Genomic DNA, 12,093 nt, shown 5'->3' with positions numbered 1-12,093 from the left:
GAGTTTAATTGAGATAAATGTAAGATGCTGTATTTCGGGAAAGCAAATCTTAGCAGGATATATACACTTAATGGTAAGGTCCTAGGGAGTATTGCTGAACAAGGAGACCTTGGAGTGCAGATTTATAGCTCCTTGAAAGTAAAGCCGCAGGTAGATAGGATAGTGAAGAAGGCGTTTGGTATGTTTCTCTTTATTGGTCAGAGTATTGCGTATCGGGGTTGGGAGGTCATGTTGTGGTCACGTATAGAATGTTGGTTAGGCCATTTTTGGAATATTGCGTGCAATTCTGATATCCTTCCTATCAGAAGGATGTTGTGAAACTTGAAAGGGTTCAGAAAAAATTTACAAGGATGTTGCCAGGGTTGAAGGATTTGAGCTACAGGGATAGACTGAATAGGATGGGGCTATTTTCCCTGGAGCATTGAAGGCTGAGGGATGACCTAATAGAAGTTTATAAAATCAAGAGGGGCGTGGATAGGATAAATAGACAAAGTCTTTTCCCTGGGGTGGGGAGTCCCGAATGAGAGGACATAGTTTTAGGGTGAGAGGGGAGAGATATAAAAGGGGCAACTTTTTCACACAGAGGGTGGTGTGTGTAAGGAATGGGCTGCCAGAGGAAGTGGTGAAGGCTGGTACAATTGCAGGATTTAAAAGGCATCTGTATGGGTACATGCATAGGAAGGGTTTAGAGGGATATGGGCCAAGTGCTGGCAAATGGGACTAGATTGGGTTGGGATATCTGATCGGCATGGATGAGTTGGGCCGAAGGTTCTGTTTCTATACTGTACATCTCTATGGCTCTGACTCTACGAGAAAGCAGCAAACTGGAATCATTAGGTACTTGCTCTGATTTTCATGTCAGGAATGTTCAGTATCTAGATTTCTTGTGGTGGATGGTATGATTGAGAGCTTCATATTAATAAGTCGAGATTTGCAGTTAATGAGGCAGATAACAAACAATAAACCCTGTTAATAGGCCCCTTGCTGTTCCCTTGTGAGAATCTCATCTCAATGTCCAGAATTCTTTTCATAAATGTAGCTAGTTCCTCTGGACATCAAGGAAGACCTCACGAGGTTATATCAACTTTGATGGCACAACCCATTTCATTCAGGGCTCTAGTGATTCGTACATGATTACACCTAGATTGGTGTCTTATTCAAAAGTTAAGATTGTAAACCTACATTTTATACATGTGTATAATGCCACACATAACCGCAGTGAATCTATACTACACAGTCTGAAGGTGGCTCCTTGGTTCATTCTCTGTTGATATTTTACCCTGAGCCCATGGCAGGATTGGCAGTGGTTGTTTGCCATTACTTTCCACTCTCAGGGTTTGGGTGAGGAGGCAGGCCCGAAATCTACTTCAGATAGAACAGACATCGAGCCTACCTTGTTGACATCATCGTGAACCACACACTACTTCTCTCAGCAGAAATGAGCTGGCCCACTAAAATGGCGTATCATCTGCCAAATTTGAACTTCCCTACAACACATCTAAGTTCAATTGTAGTCATTTTATTTCTCATCAAAAGTCTCATTTTATTACCCTGTCAGTTTATTAGGCTTATAATATAAACATATTTCAACAGTGCATTTTAGACCTAACTGAAACTTCTGAATATGGCAGCCACTTAAATGACATCCCTTACTCTTGTTCCCATCATAATATTATGGCATCATTATTTTATTAATTATCTTTCTATGTAAATGTCAAAATAAAAGAAAGTAAGTCTGTTTAAATGGATCACCTAAATTAATGTCTTAAGCTCACAATCACGTTAAATTTTGATTGTCCCACTTTAGCTTCAAAATTACACTGGAGGAACTCAGCTGCTTACCATACACAGAGCCCTGCATGCACACCATTTTCAGTGTTGTTTGTATGTTTGTGAGTCAGTTCTATGCCATACATAACTTGGATGAACTGATCTGGTTCATTTTGTGTCTTGCTAGTCCACCAGTCATGGAGGACTGGCATGTTAGACTGGTGCTCATTGGCCACATTTTCCAATGTTTTGTGTGAGCCTGGATTTCAGTGGGCAGACCTTCTGGTAGCAAACATGAATCTTTGCAAATCAGGATCAAGAGAGGCAGGTAGGTACCCATTACCATTTTTGTCCTAACTTGAACATCATCATTCAGTTCATCATCCTCCCCTCTAACAAATCATGTTTTCTACCTGTTGAGGAGCAACCAATGACAGCAGTGTGTAAAGTGACCTTTAACTGCAGTAAGGGAAACCAGAAGCAGGTATGACATTCATTTGAATTCATATGTTTTTGAATCTCACATGTTTCTGGGGCAGTATTTGATGTCTCTGTACTTCCAGTTGGTGCAAAAATTGCACATAAATTATTGCACCTTTTTTTATTCCTTACCCATCTTATTCACACCCTCTAGAATTATACAATCCCTACAGTGTGGAAGCAGGCCATTTGGCCCATTGCATCCACACTGACACTCAGAACAGCTTCCTATTTAGACCCAACTCCCTGTAACCCTACACTTCTCACGGCCAATCCACCTAACCTGCACATTGTTGGACTGTGGGATGAAATCAGAGCACCCGGAGGAAACCCACACAAACACAGGAAGAACATACAAATTTTAGTGATGATATCCTGCTGGAGTTTGCAGAAATGGGAGTGGATGATCTTTTTAATTCTGAGACTGGTGGAGTAGAAAGTGAAACCCTATGCTGCTTCTGTCAGGGAAGGGAAGAAGTGAGGATGGAAATGAAAAGAAATGGTCAGGCACAGTTCACAATCTTGGAAATCTTGGTGGGGGGGGAGTTCTCAGTTGAGGCAAAAGGAGGACAGGACAGAGGCACTTAATGGAAGGAGGCATCATCAGAATGATGTGAGAGAGAAACTATGAGAGTGGAATGGAATCCTTGCAAAAAGCATGATATGAGGAAGTGCAGTCAAGGTAACTGTGTGAGTCAGTAGGTTTGTAGTTGATACTGGTACACAATCCTCAGAAATAGAAACAGCAAGGGAAGGGAGGAGTCGGAGGTGGACCAGATGAAGGTAAGAGAAGGATGGAAAATTGGAAGTAGAACCAATTAATTTTTCCAATTCTGGATAAGCGGGAAGTAGCACTGAAAACATAGTTGATGGAGCAATAGGCAGTAGCCCCAATATGACTGGGACAAAAGATGTTTCCACATAAAACACAAAGAGACAGGCATAATTCAGACAAATGCCGATTCTTATAGCCACATTTTTGACTTGGAGAAAGTGAGGCTACTAACAGGAGAAGTTGTTCAAAGTGAGAGGGAGCTCGGCCAGGCGAAGGAAGGTGGTGGTGGATTGGGACTGTTCCGACCTCTTTTTGAGGAAGAAGCAGGGAGGCTTTGGAGCATTCTGATGGGGGAATATGTAGAGTATGGTTGTTTTTTGTTAGTTGTATTCTGGGTATCATATCAATGAAACCCTATCATGAACATTGCTGGCCCCACATGAGTAGCAGTGGTCCATACTGAAGGCTCACTGTATCGCCTTACCAACTGAAAATGGAAGCAACGCAATTGGATTCATCTTGCCTATCAGCAAAACAGTTTATTTTCACCACCTCTAATATCTTGATAAAGAACATGATAAAAAAAAGCATAATTTTACTAAATGTTCCTTTGATTGCTCTCCTGAGTTGCTCACAGCAGGGTCCTGGAGGTTAATCTTCCATTCTTGCAGCTTCCAGGAAAATTCTTGGAGGGTTTGTCATCCTGAAGCCAAGATACACATTAGCAAATTTCACCAGTTGGACTTTGGATTCGTGCGGTTAAGTGATGAGATGGAGTCAGTGATTTGCAAACATTATCCATGCCCTTGCCATGCATTCAGGATTAATTTTCTGCCACAGTTTATGAGGTGGTCAGCATGTCATTGAAAGTATCAAGGAAATTCATGCAGAAAAATGACAGCTCTGAGTACATATGGATATTAGGTTACTGGTGCCTGCTGAATTTGGAGAGTTTGGCTGTTTAAAATTGACAGCTCAATAGTGGTTTTTTTTGCATCGTAGAAGTAATTGCTAGGTTTGCACCGATAGTTTATATTGATAAGCTACCTAAATGTCAGATGCTGGAGTGGTGCCAGACACCTAAATAATACAACAAAAATTGATTAGCTTACCCAAGTAATATTCCTGCTTTAGTTTCCTGCAGTTAAAAGGTTCTTTTTAAAAAAGCAGAAAGAGAGGTTACTGACAAGCATATACTTAATTAAAGTATCAATCATTTATTCTGTGCTGGAGAAGCCTGTCTACTAGCAACATGACAGTATGTACAGGAGCCACAACTGGGCAACAGATTAGATGCCATTATGTTTCAGAAATCAACATCAAACTCCTCCCACACAATACATTATATATATCATACAGGGGACGAAAACATAGCTCTTTATCCAAGTTGTGGGTATTTTAAACTAATTGTGTTAATAGGTCTTTGGAATTAGTTTACCAGAATTGTCATATGTTATTGACTCTCTTTGAAATGCAAATGTTCTTAATTGGGGGCTTTCTGTTTGTGCATGCTGGTGATATTCAGGAATGTAGTGCAACTCTCAAATTCCTTGATAATGCTCATCATTGTGTCTACGTTCACTTCAAGCTGGTTGGACTTGATATTTAGCTCAATGCTGACATTAAAGCATTTTTGACATCCCATTCAGTAGACTGACAGCTTATCCAAACTAATTAGGACCAAGGGATGTTTGGATAATTGATTAGTTTAGATAATCAAACACCAATTAGGAAAACATATACATGAGACACTGTTTTATGCAGCACTGCAGAGTATAACTGATTCATTTCACTGGGGAGTTCATGTTGCTGTTTTTGTGGTTTTTTTTCCCTTAAATTCCACAGTGGAAATTATCAGCTGACGTGGCATGATTTCTTTTAACCCTGGAAAAGGAATGTAGAGCGTTGTCAAACAAAGAGACCTTGGAGTGCACGTTCATGGTTTCGTGAAAGTGGAGTCGCAGGTAGACAGGATAGTGAAGAAGGCGTTTGGCACATTTGTATTCATTAGTCAGAACATTGAGTATAGGAGTTGGGATGTCATGTTGCGGCTGTAAAGGACATTGGTGAGACTACTTTTGGATTGCTGCATACTATTCTAGTCACCCAGCTATAGGAAGGATGTCGTTAAACTTGAGAGGGTACAGAAAAAAATTGCAAGGATGTTGCTGGGACTGGAGGGTTTGAGCTAAAGGGAGAGGCAGATTAAGCTAGGCCTATTTTTTCCTGGAGTGTCAGAGCCTGAGGAAAGATTTTATAGAGGTTTACAAAATCATGGGGGTAAATAGTCAAGGTCTTTTTTTCCTAGGGTGGTGGAGCCCAAAACTAGAAGGCATAGGTTTAAGGTGAGAGGAGAAAGATTTAAAGAGGACCTAAGAGGTAACTTTTTCACACAGTGATGAAATGTGCTGCCAAAAGAAGTGGTGGACCGGGGTACAAGTACAATATTTAAAAGAGCATCTGGATGGGTACATGAATAGGAAGGGAGTGTGTTGCTGGAAATTACTGATGAAGGGCTCCAGCCCAAACCGTTGATTTTCCTGCTCCTTGGATGCTGCCTGACCTGCTGTACTTTTGCAGCAGCACACTCTCAACTTTGACCTCCAGCATCTGCAGACTTCACTGTCTCCCACATGAATAGGAAAGGTTTAGGGGGTTGTGGGCCTAATGCTGGCAAATGGGACTAGGTCAGATTGGGATGTCTGGTCACGTTGGATGAGACACAATTTTGTTCACGGTATAATCCCCAAAATAACAATGACAACTGGGTTGTTTTGGCATTGTTGGCTGAAATAAGAAAGATGTGCATGTATTTAGTGCCTCAGGCTGTCTCAAAACACAACTCTCAATGCATTACCTTCTAAGAGTAATAAATGTTATGTAAGCAGCCAATTTGCATATAATAAAGCTCCACAAGCAACACTGAAATGAATAATCATTTATTTGTTTTGATGATGATTGTTGGAGAATGTTGTTTTAGATACTATTACCCCTTGAAAAGTGCTATGGGATCTGCTCCGATCAACTGAACAACCAGATGGGCTTCAGTTTAACATTTCACCGAATAGATGTCATCAACAATTCTGAACTACATGTACGGCATAACATGATGTGCCTTTAACCCACACTTTCTGAGCTTGAATCAAGAGTGCTATGTCTGACCTAAGTAGGACCTTTTTTTTACCTTAATCCTCAAATTAAGGATAATTGGAGGTCAAGTCACTGACACCACAATTCCAGATACTGGTGTTAAACCATCTATCTGCCTTTCTATAGCAAGCACATCACTTGAGGAAACAAAGTAATGAACAAAACTACATTAAAATAGGAAAAAAATATAAGAGCAGTTTTGCTAGCCATGAGAATCTCTGCCACATGCATATTAACACCTTATTTACTGGCATACATCCCCATACAATTTCAAGTAAAATGCTTATATTTGTAATATTTGGTTAGCTTTGAGCCAGTGGAATTTTTAAAAACCTATTTACTCTCTTCCTTGCTTATCCACATTGTAAGCTAAGATTTTGTTAGCAAGTCCCTTTTAGTTTTTCCAAAACGAAGCCTCCGGAGAACTTGCTGATATGATAAGAGTGTTCATTTTAAGTGTGAAACATGGGAATTTGTTGAAAAACATATTTTGAAATGAGATTGATCGAAATTGATGAGATACTCTGAAGGATACATGGGGGTGATCAAATGACATTCACTCAATGAGCTCATCATCACATGATATATAAGAGGCAAACACTTTGAAATCATTATTTCAATACTGGCTGGATTAGATTTTTGACACGTACTTTGATCGGACTTAAATGCTGTCTCACGAAGAACATCTGGACATCTATCTTGCAAACTGTAAACTTATAATAAAAATTATTTCAGGGAAAAATAATTGAAACTACGTATTGTATTATATAACCATACATGCTGTAAATGTAATTTAAAAACTGATAGCAATCTGGCAAATTTGGTAAGTGAAGCTCAGATGAGATACAGGTAAAACCAAATGTAAAGAAGTGAACAATTTGGTAGCATAAACCTGAAACAGATGCTGTTCTTGAAAAAAAACTGTTAACTAAAAACAAGATGGATTGATGCCATCCATAGGAAGGATTTATTTTACACATCTCGTCTCGCCCCTGTTTCTCACGAACTGTCTCACTGTAACTCCACATACAATGACAATTTTTCAATGCTTGCATCCCTTTAAAAACATTTCATACAGCGAGCTACCAAAAATGTACCAGCCAACTTGCACACATCTGATTAATACCACACGTGCATATTTTAATCATTCACTGTCACTATTGTAACAGCAGTTGCTGAGTCCTGCAATAGTAGTTCAATACCATTTTATATACAATTCAAACTTTGCTTATTTTAACTATGCTTAGAATGAACAGGAATTGCCAAAATAAATACCAGACTTCTGTTTTGCATTCCTCACAATGAGGTAAGTTTTCAAGCTAATTCCTTACTTAATAGACAAACTATGTAAAGCAATTGCAGGCACAGTGATAGACAGCTCTGCAATGAGTCCTTTCAGAATTCACTGAAAGAGCCTACTATGACTAAAACGAATATATGGGGAACTTAGCTCAGCCTGATATTGATTTTAGTTTCATCTTGTTTCAAAAATGCAGTGAGCATAATTGATATGTTATGCAAAGGAAAATTAGTGTTGCAATTTTTGTTACACTTTTAAGTGAAAAAAAGTTCACACTAGTCTCAAAAGAACTACATTATTTATTCATCCAAGTGTTTCAACACATTAAATGTTCTTTTACTACAATGAGACCATGAGGAAAGTATATATTGCAAATTATTACTGTACTCCTGCCAAGTGCGCTGTTCTCAGGCCAGTAGACCAAACCATTTGGGAATCCCAAATCCAACAGGAAATTCCAAGCATTTGCTGTACCATTTGCTCTCTTTCCATTTCAAGAACAAGTTCAACAGTGATTGTTAGCTTTGAGGCTCTAAATATTTAAAAGGTACTGAGAATATCTATAAATATGTAAACTCTACTGTTTATACCATTTACAACACTTTGAGATAATCAGTAACAAAACAAGTAACATTTGTAGTAGTTAAATACTACCACAGATATGTAATATCTTTTGCTAGCAATAAGTAACTCGTGTGTAAGCACAGCTTTTACTGAGTGACATAAAGCTGTCATTGCTTACTAAGCTCTCTAATGGAACAGACCTTTGTTCATTGGTTTGTTGGTAAACGAGGAAACAAGGCGCTGAATCCTTATTCAGCCAAGAAGCAGGACTAGAGGTGGCATTTTTGTGTCTGAGTGGTGTGTTGGCTTTTTGACTTGGTTCCCTCCCCACCCCCACTCCATAATTTTGGATTAGACAATGTTGTCCTACATTCTTCGCCTCTTAATGACTTCATTCAAGGTACTGTCTCAATCCTGGCTAGATTTTGAACCCTGCACACTAAGTACTAATTAGATAAGGAGGCCGACACTGAGAGGTGATAGGGTGGACATCAAAGCCAAGTGGTTCTTTGTGAACGGCACCATTTGAAAATTGAACTGTTGTTCTAGTGTCCAGGAAACTATTCACTGTACATGTGACCGTGCTAACCTTCCAGGCGACTGAGAATGGAGACATCTTGCTAACCACTTTGGCATTAATCACCTGTGCCAGTTTCCTAGTGGCCATTTGTTGTACACAATTGTACAGGGCTCCATGAGACGGCCGCTTATTTAGCTGTCTCCCACTAAATTCCCCCCCGGTTGTTTCCTGGTCTGCATTTCATTCCAATATCAGAATTCGGCCCCGAGAAAGGAAATTCAGCACAAAGCGTGTGGCTAGAAAATCTTACAGGCTTTTGTTCAGTTAAGTACTAAATACATAAATCGTAAACAAATTTAGTTTGCAATGCTTTGTGGAATGCTGGCCTAATCTTATTGAGATGTTGGGAATCTAAGTTTGGATCTTGCTTGGAGGCATTTTCATTATTGAGCTAAATGTAATTTGACACTTTGGCATTTAACATTTGCTGCTTTATTTCAAATACTAAATAAGTTCATTTATTTAAATTCCTTTGGAGAGTGAGAATTCTTTGAGAAGGTTGGTTAAAATTCTTCATTCTCTGTGTGTTATTGAAACCCTTTGCCACAGTTCTAATACTTAACAGCACAATGATATATTATTGCAGAGGACAAGACTAAACATGAATGCAGCCGCAGAAGAAGGCACTTGCTTCAGGGGAAAAGATACAATTAACTTTCTGGGGACTGGGGTGTGCCTTAAATCCATAGCAAACAGTAAGTACTGAGGCAGGGCAAAGTGCCCACACTGACTTTGCCCATCTGTGCATGTATAGCTGCGGGATATTTTTAAAAATGAACTCTTGAACAACGGCTGTTGCATGCTACACAATGCTTTCCTCATCAGGAGTGGCTAACATATCACGAGCTGTTGGGTTATAGCCAAAAATCAATGAAGAAAAATTTACGTGAAATTCAAAACTGTGATCCCGTTTGATAATTATATTTCCTTGGCATTTACACAGAATCATTATAACTAACTAACATTTTCACTCTGTTGGAATTTTAATGTGGTGCAATAAACTGGATTGTGCTTCAAAGGTTTCTACCTTCCCATAAATGCAAAAATCTGCTATGCACTGAATGCATACTGAAATGGTGGACATATTCTTCTTAAGCAGGTCTCTGCTTTTGCTACACCTAACCTAATGTGCAGGCACAGTCTTCCCAAAGGACATGGGAAATTTGTTCTCTTGTCCAAGGAGAGCTGGAACTTGAGCTGTGGGCATAGTGAGACTTTGTTAAATAATTGGCTCCTCTACAAAACAGAACAACTACGCTTTCTTTGATTGAAGATTAGTGAAATAAAACTTGAGATAAAATTTCACCAGAGACTTGGTAACACCTGTCAAAGACATGCTTGTGACCACAATGCTCTTGATAAACCATTGCCTAAAGACAGGTTTTCTTTTGGTAGCATTTTTTTAAAAAAAAGTCTTATAATTGATAAAAAAAAGTCAATGCCTCACCAGAAATTATAAATGAAAATCACATAAGAATCCATTTTTTTCTCTCACACTGCAGCATGCAGAGTTCAGCATTTCACACAGCGTATTGTCTAGGTAATTCCGTTGTATAATTGGAAGAAAACTAGACAATGGAGAGCGTATCAGCTGTCTGAATCCTCAGAGAAGAAAGGTATAGTTTGAAATCGACAGCTTGGTTGTAAACATGGGATCAACCTGTACAACATTCCAGAATAACAGGAACATGTGCACTGCTGGAAAGTCTGTTATTTGTTGGAGATACCAAGTCACATGCTGTGATTAATCACAGTCATGAAGCTGACCCTGTTAATCTTGTAGCAGTCGGAGGGATTGTATTGGCTCTGTAAAAAGAATGAACTTTAAAACAGTCAAGCAGTAACACATGTTGTACTGCAAGATCCACATTATTTTCCTGTGCTTCCCAAATCTAATCAACTGCAAGGTCAATTTTGTGATAACACTTTCACCAACAAATTTCACAGAAGTACAGAGCTAACACTGGATCAGGCCACACCTGTTTTACAACCATAAAGTAGGTGTCTAAGGTTCAATATGGCAGAAGGCATGTCCCCATGATTAAAGAATTACAAATGCACAGCATGCAAGACACCGAAATAGACGCCCAGATGCACACATGAAAAAGTGTTTGGCACTTTGCATGCAAATTGAATGCTTAACATCTGTTTGAGGTTCCCTTTGCAAACTTTGTTTGCAGCTGACCATAGCCTGCAGGGGTTGTCAGGTACTTGGCAGCCAAACCAAAAGTTCCTCAAAGAGGCCAAAAGTAAAGTTTTGTTTAATTATAGTAGAACCAGGTGAAGCTCCTAACTTCATATTAGAGTACTACTAAATAAACTCCCTTGATTGCCTCCCTCTCCAGTTGTTAGGCCTACCACTTGCATATATGCCCAATGGGTCTAAAATTGGCTCAAGAAAGCAATCTAGAGACCTACGTAGACATCTTTACCAATGTTGCTTGCTCTGCACTTTCACTACAGAATTGCATTTGCCGTGCAGAATGAATGCACGCACACCTTCCATGATGGACCTTTAAACTCTTCTTACCACTTCAGCAGGCATCCACGCTGATGGACTTTGTTGTTGCCCAAGACAGGCAAGCTGGGACGGGACTAACTTACAACCCTTGCTTGTTTATTCAGTATCATCACACTAACTTCAATTTCCTTTGGAAATTAATGGGGAATTATTAGAAGATCACCAGGCTAAGTATCAACATTTTGAACTACACCTCAAATGCGCCTTCCATGGCTAACAGGACATGAAGAGGAACTTAAACCTGGATCTTCTGACTCAGAGGCAGGAGTGCTACCTAGTGAATGCAAGACTTACTATCGCTCCTGGTAACCAATGATGGAGGCCAGAGTATCAATTCCCTGTGCTCCTGTTAAGGGTATCTTTAGCTCCATACAACAGGAACAGCTCCCCAACACCATACAACATCCACCTGATAAGGATGCGGGAATCTGTCAGGGACCAAGAACAGTCACAGTGTAATTGCTGTCCTACACTTTGGCATTTTTAAAGGAATGACCTTAACATTCTTTTTTTATTTTTTATGGTTAGCATGATCCACTTTCTTGGCCGTAATTTTTATGTAAACAAAAACGTGGATGGTCTCACAAGCTATTTTTTTCATCATGGATGAGTGGAATCATATAAGAGAAAGAGAGAGAGAGAAGAAAGAGTGAGAAATGGATCTGAGCAAGATCAGTGTTAGCTGATTAATACTTATTACTCATTAACACTTCTTTATGATGCAATAATATGGATTAGACACATTTATACTACATACATTCCCAATAAATCGTAATATATCTTTGATCAAAATCTACGTATTATAACCACTGTGCATCTTGCTGAATTTAAATAAAGATACTTAAGGCTTATTTGATCCAAATTTATGATTAGTTTTTTCGACTTTGTGTTTCATAAGGAAGAACACCACTTTTAAATAAAATGAAGTCATAAGGAAACTGCAAGTTAAGGCG

This window comes from Hemiscyllium ocellatum, chromosome 24 (genome assembly GCF_020745735.1).
Source record: "Hemiscyllium ocellatum isolate sHemOce1 chromosome 24, sHemOce1.pat.X.cur, whole genome shotgun sequence".
Taxonomy (NCBI): domain Eukaryota; kingdom Metazoa; phylum Chordata; class Chondrichthyes; order Orectolobiformes; family Hemiscylliidae; genus Hemiscyllium; species Hemiscyllium ocellatum.
Note: the sequence above shows the minus strand (reverse complement) of the source record.